Raw genomic sequence first — 6928 nt, 5'->3', positions numbered from 1 at the left:
ATGTGGATAAATGTGAGGTGATCCACTTTGGTGATACAAACCGCAGGGCAGATTACTATTTGAATGGCAATAGATTAAGAGATGGGGAAGTGCAGAGAGACCTAGGGGCACTTGTACACCAGTCTCTGAAGGCGAGCATGCAGGTAGTGCAGGCGGTTAAAAAGGCAAATGGTATTTTGTCCTTCATATAAAGAGTGTTTGAGTATAGGAACAAGGATACCTTACTTTAGCTGTACAGGGCCTTGGTGAGACCCCACCTGGAGTATTGTGTGCACTTTTGGTCACCTTATCTAAGGAAGGAAGTTCTTGCAATGGAGGGAGTGCAGAGGTGATTCACCAGGCTGATACCTGGAATGGCAGGAATGACTTATGAGGAAAGATTGCGCAAATTGGGATTGTACTCGCTGGAGTTTAGAAGATTGAGAGGGGATCTCATAGAGACGTATAAAATTCTGGCAGGACTGGACAGAATGGATGCAGATGGGATGTTCCCAAGGATGGGAAAATCCAGAACCCGGGGCCATGGTTTGAGGATAATTGGCAAACCATTTAGGAATTTCTTGTCCCAGAGGGTCGTGAATCTGTGGAATTCATTGCCACAGAGGGCAGTGGAGGCAGGTTCATTAAATATATTTAAGAGGGAATTCGATCTATTTCTTAAGTATAAGGTTATTAAAGGTTACAGAGAGAAGGCGGGGACGTGGCACTGAATTTAAGATCAGCCATGATTTCGTTGAATGGCGGAGCAGGCTTGAAGGGGCAAATGACCTACTCCTGCTCCTATGTTTCTATGTTTCTATCCTGACAGTTCCCTCACCCTTCCACCTGTATACACCAAGCACCTCGCATGTCACTTCCCACATATATCCACCAATCAGCTCTCTCACCCTCTCCCACCTTCTGCTGCGGGTCTCATCTGGACTGGCAGGTCTGGGTGTAGGGTAGGGTGAGGTTGGGTCTGACCCACCCCCACCACTCCTGACTCAACATTGCTTACCTTGGTCGTCTGCACCAGCTGCTCCACCCCACTGTCCCTGGGGAAGATGAGCTGTCCCAATAACAGCTCAGCCAACACACAGCCAGCTGAATAGATATCTGCAAGAGAGGGAAGGCCTGGCGTTAATGTCACAGGGTGTCGAGGGACGTGAGAGACAGTGAAGTTGAGTGTGGGGACTGTCCAATTGAACAACCCGGGGGGGTGAGACACAGTGTGAAGCTCCCTCTGCACCGTCATATCACACACTCTGATGCACATCACCCTCCCTTGCCCTGGTACCTCTCCATCCCTCTCCATAGTCCTTCATACCCTATATAACCATATAACCATATAACCCCTTACAGCACAGAACAGGCCAGTTCAGCACTACTAGTCCATGCCATAACAAATCCCCACCCTCCTAGTCCCACTGAGCAGCGCCTGGTCCATACCCCTACAATCCTCTCCTATCCATGTAACTATCTAGTCTTTCCTTAAATGTAACCAATGATCCCGCCTCGACCACGTCTGCCGGAAGCTCATTCCACGTCCCCACCACCCTCTGCGTAAAGAAATTTCCCCTCATGTTCCCCTTATAATTTTCCCCCTTCAATCTTGAACCATGCCCTCTCGTTTGAATCTCCCCCACTCTTAATTGAAAAAGCCTATCCACGTTTACTGTGTGTCCCTTTTAAAATCTTAAACACCTCTATCAAGTCCCCTCTCAATCTTATACACTCCAGAGAATAAAGCCCCAGTCTGCATAACCTTTCCCTGTAACTCAGACCCTGAAATCCTGTCAACATTCTCGTGAACCTTCTCTGCACTCTCTCTATTTTGTTTATTTCTTTCCTATAATTTTGTGACCAAAACTGTACACAGTACTCCAAATTTGGCCTCACCAATGCCTTGTACAATTTCATCATAACCTCCCTACTCTTGAATTCAATACTCCGATTTATGAAGGCCAACATTCCAAATGCCTTCGTCACCACACCATCTAACTGTGTATCAGCCCTGAGGGTACTATTTACCATCACTCCTAAATGCCTTTGTTGCTCTGCACATCTCAGTAGCCTCCCATTTAATGCATATGACCTATTTAGGTATGCTTCCACTCTCTGGCACCTCTATCTCTGGCACCTCTGTCATCCTCTCGCTCTCTGACACCTCTCCCTTCTTTCTCTGGCATATCCCTCATCCCTCTCTATGTCACATCTCTCCCTCGGATAACTCTGCCTCAATCTATCTCTTTCCACCTTGGATGAAGCTTTCTCTATTTTACATGAGAACACTCAACACGCACCCCTCCCTCCCTATTTGGGACATCACCATCTCAGTCATCATGGGATACTCTCTCCATCTCAATCTCTATGCCCAACACCCCCCAACCCGTGACATCAACTTCATACCTACGGGAAAAACCTCACTCTCTGTGCTGGACAGTTCTATCTTTTTGCCTCAAGTGACAGGGCTGCCTTCCTAAAGTCTGGTTTATTACTCACCGATATTCGAGATGTCGTCAGGAGCTCTAAAGATGAGCTCTGGTGCTCGATAATACTGGGGCCAATCAAATCTATGTGGTGGAAAGCAGGGGTGGATCAATCGAAAATAGCACCTATGGCAGTGGTGGCCATCCTCTTGCAAGAGCAGGGCTTGATGGTGGCCATATTATCTATACAGATCGAGAGGAAATACTGAGCGTTTGTGTTCTTTGTACCTTTGATAGTGCCCCCACGCCCACCCATCCAGTGCCGGCCAAGTCATCCCACCCCCTCCACAACACAACGTTAAACTGTCGGAAATCCATGCCTGGGGGTCGATGAGGGATCAAACGTTCCATGAAGGGGTTGATGGTCTAAAAAATTTGGGGATGTCCTTGAGACACACCAAGAGTCATAGCCTCCAGTCAGAGAGCCAGTCATCCACAACCACACTCTGGTTTCTCCCACAAAGATAATGCTGAAACCAATTTACGCATCACCAGAAATACCAAGCAACTGAAACTTCCTCCCATGTGGGAACATCTTAAAGGCTTTACTCAAGTCCATGTAGATAAGTCTTTTCTTCATCAATGTTCCTAGTATGTGCACAAAGCCTTGTTGGCTGGTCCTTATTTGTCCCTAACTGTCAAAATACTTCTATATCCAATCTCTTAGAGCACCTTCTAATGACTTGTTTACTCCTGATATTAGGCTCACCGGCCTATCATTTCCTAGGTTATATTTGGAGCCTCTTTTTAAACAACGGGACAAATGAGCTCCCCTCCAATCCTCCGGCACCTCACCGGTGGCTAAGGATGTTATTATATCTATCTGCCAGGGCGTTTGCAATTTCTGCAACAGCCTCCCTCAAATTCCAAGGGAACTGGGGATTTATCCCCCTTGATTCACTTTAAGACTACAAGCACTTCCTCCTCTTTATCTAGGTTCCCTGACCTCACTGCTTATATGCCTCGCTCCCCTAGACTCCGTGCCAGTTTCCTGAATAAAAAGAGATTTAAGAAAAATCTAGAAGATCTCCCCCATCTCTTCTAGCTTCATACATAAGTGATCACTCTGATCTACAAGAGGACCAATTTTGTCCCTCCAGATTTCCCTATTAATTTGGTCCTGCATTTTTTAATCCTCCTCTCAAGATCCTCATTTGCTCCTTGTTGCCTGTACCAGCTGTACACCACTCTCTTCTTTGGAAAATCAAGGTTCCCTCTGCGTCCTAACTTTGCCTTTAATCTTCACATGCAGACCTTGTGTTTCCACTTTGAAAGCCTCCCACTGACTGAACTCATTTGCCTGAGAACAACCTGTCCCAATCCATGCTTTCTAGACCCTTTCTCATTTCCTCAAACTTGCCCTTTCTCCAACTGAGAATCTCAGCCTGAAGACCAGACCAATCCTTCTCCATAATAAACTTGAAACAAATGGACTTATCATCACTGGACCCAAAATATTCCCCTCCATATATATATGTCCCGTCTTGTCTTGTTTGACAATAGGTGATCCAGTACTGCATTCTCTCTGGTTGGTACCTCTATATATCGATTGAAAAACTTTCCTGGACACATTTGACAGAGTCCAAGCCATCAGTCCCAGTCAATATGTGGAAAGTTCAAATCTACTATTCCACCCTTATGTTTGGAACACAGGAACATAGGAAGTAGGAACAGGAGTAGGCCAAAAATGGCCCATCGATCCTGCTCCACCATTCAATACGATCATGGCTGATCTAATTGATGACCCAACTCCACCTACCTGCCTTTTCCCCATATCCCCTAATTCCTCTATCATTTAAAAATTTATCTACCTGAATTTTAAATATCTTTAATGAGGCAGCCTCAACCACTTCCCTGGTTAGAGCATTCCAAACATGCACTGCACTCTGGGAAAAACTATTTTTCCTCATCTCTGTGCTAAATCTACTCCCCCGAATCTTGAGGCTGTGTTCTCTCATTTTAGTTTCCCCGGCCAGCTCAAAAACCTTCCTACATCTATCCTATCCATACCCTTCATAATCCTAAATGTTTCTATAAGATCTCCTCTCATTCTTCTGAACTCGAGCGAAAACAATCCTCGACGATTTAATCTTTCCTGCAACTCTCTGCTATTTTCTCCAGATTTGCTCCTCTAATTCTCATTTACTGATGGGCAGTCTATAATACAAGCCCATGAATGTGGTTATCCCTTTCCCATTTAACAATTCCACCCACAGAGCCTCAATAGACAAGCCCGAGGGTCTGTCCTGTCTGAGCACTGCAATAATATTTCACCTGATAAAACGCCACTCCTCTCCCTTTCATTCCTCTCCCTCTATCACATCGGAAACCACTGAAACGTCGTGCTGCCAGTACTGGGCTTCCTCCCACCAAGCCATATTAATGGCTACAGTTTCAAAATTCTATGTGCTAATCCATGCTCTAAACATCTGCCTTTCTGACACTACCCCTTTCAGTGAAACAGATACACCTGAGAACATTTCCACCAGATACAACCGTTTGATTTCTGAATTGACACAGTCTGGACATCATCTTTCCCTCCTCCACTCTCCTATCTGCTCTGTTTGTCTGGTTCCAATCTCCTTGCAAATCTAGATTAAACATCACCCATCCCCCACCCGACCAGAGGAACACTAGCAAATCTTCCTGCAAGAATAATCATCTCCCTTAACTTCAGATTAACCGTCCATCAGAACAGGTTCCAACTTCCCTGGAAGACCGCGTCAAATTTGAAACTGGGGTTAGTGGCACCATTAATAGCCCCGGGTGGGCGAACTAGGCTAGTCTGGTCACACTGTGTCTTGGTGCAGGATCGCTCGCCAAGAGGTGGCACGGTTAGTGTTGCGGTAAGTGCAATGGTGTTACAGAGCCAGCGACCGGGGTATGAATCCAGCACTGTCTCCCTGGCTTTACGTGGGTTTCCATCAGCTGCATAGTTACCTCCCACCCTTCAAAAACACATCAGGGGTGTAGTTCAATTGGGTGTAATTTGGTCGCAGGGGTTTATTTGATGAAAGGACCTGTGTTCATGCTGCATGTCTAAATTTAAATTTCAGGCTGTCCCATTGCTGAAAAACTGTTCTTCCCCCTCACCTTGAATCTTTTGCCCTGCAAGACCTTCGTGATGGTTATTAGCTCTACACCACCCACCAGCCAGGCCTCGTACACCACACCGAAAGACCCACTGCCGATAATTTAAACATCTGCGTAGGGCACCTCCTTGATCCAGTGTGGCCACCACCCTTGGGGCCTTGTTGCTATCTCCTGTGGGGCAGTTTCAGTAGCATTTACACACCCAGAGAGCACAGAACTGGCCATTTGTCCAACATGGTGTCTATCCTTCCCTCGAACTTTCTTCCAAACATCACCTCAATGTCAGAATTCATCCTCTGGTGGTTCGTTCCAGACTCTTATTTTTTTTTAAATTTTATTGAAGAATTTTACAAAACCAAAATATATATAATCTAAAACTAACCCCTACTACCCCCCTCCTCCCCCGTCCCCCCTACACCCTCCCCCCTTCGGAGCTTTTTTAAAACACAGTAAGACCGATTATGACAGGTTGCTGGATGGTGTGCTATGTTTTTACACCTTTCATCAGAAATAAAACTTTTATTTAACATCTAAACACATACGTTCCAAATACACTGTTGGATAAGTCTCCAAAAATTGTGAAGGAAACCAAATTGGCAAAAAGAATAATTGAGTTGATGGGGGGGTTTAAATTTGGTTGAAAAATGGCGACGGATGAATCCGACTGAGAAGGATTATTCTTTTTATGTAGCTCGTCATGAGTCATTCTCAAGAATAGATTTTTTTGGGAATCAGCTCATTTGCAGGGTAGGATTTAACAAGCTGAGTACAAGAGTAGGATTTTATCAGTCCATTCATTGTTCTTAATTAAATGTAATGTTGCCGAGATGGCGGGAATTAACTATCGTTGGAGATTTAATGAGATGTTGCTACAAAGGCCTGAATTTATTTTGTATGTAAAAGATCAGATTAAGATTTTTCAGAAACAAATGCGGGATCAGTTCACAGTAAATTTACGTTATGGGGTTCTTTAAAAGGATTCTTACAGGGTCAAATTATTAGTTACACAGCAAAAGTGAAGAAGCAGCATAAAGCAGAACTTCAAGATTTAGAAAAAGAAATTGCAGTATTGGAGAAGATATTTCAGAAAGATGCAGCAAAAGAAAACAAGATACAGTTATCGACATCGAAGCTTCAATTATCATACACAGCAAACTATCATTATGAAGAACGACTTATCCTTTCCAAATGAATACATGATTGAATTTTGTTCTGCCATCTTTGTATACTCAGTTCAACATCATTTTTCCAAGTGACAGCGAGACATTTTCGACCTACTGCCAACCGTGGACGTATAAATGCAATTTGAGGTTTCTCCAATCGTAAACCTGTCATTATCGTATTCATGTATCCCAATAAACATACCC

The sequence above is a fragment of the Narcine bancroftii genome, chromosome 5, assembly GCF_036971445.1.
Source record: "Narcine bancroftii isolate sNarBan1 chromosome 5, sNarBan1.hap1, whole genome shotgun sequence".
Classification (NCBI taxonomy): Eukaryota; Metazoa; Chordata; class Chondrichthyes; order Torpediniformes; family Narcinidae; genus Narcine; species Narcine bancroftii.
This window is presented reverse-complemented; position numbering follows the sequence as displayed.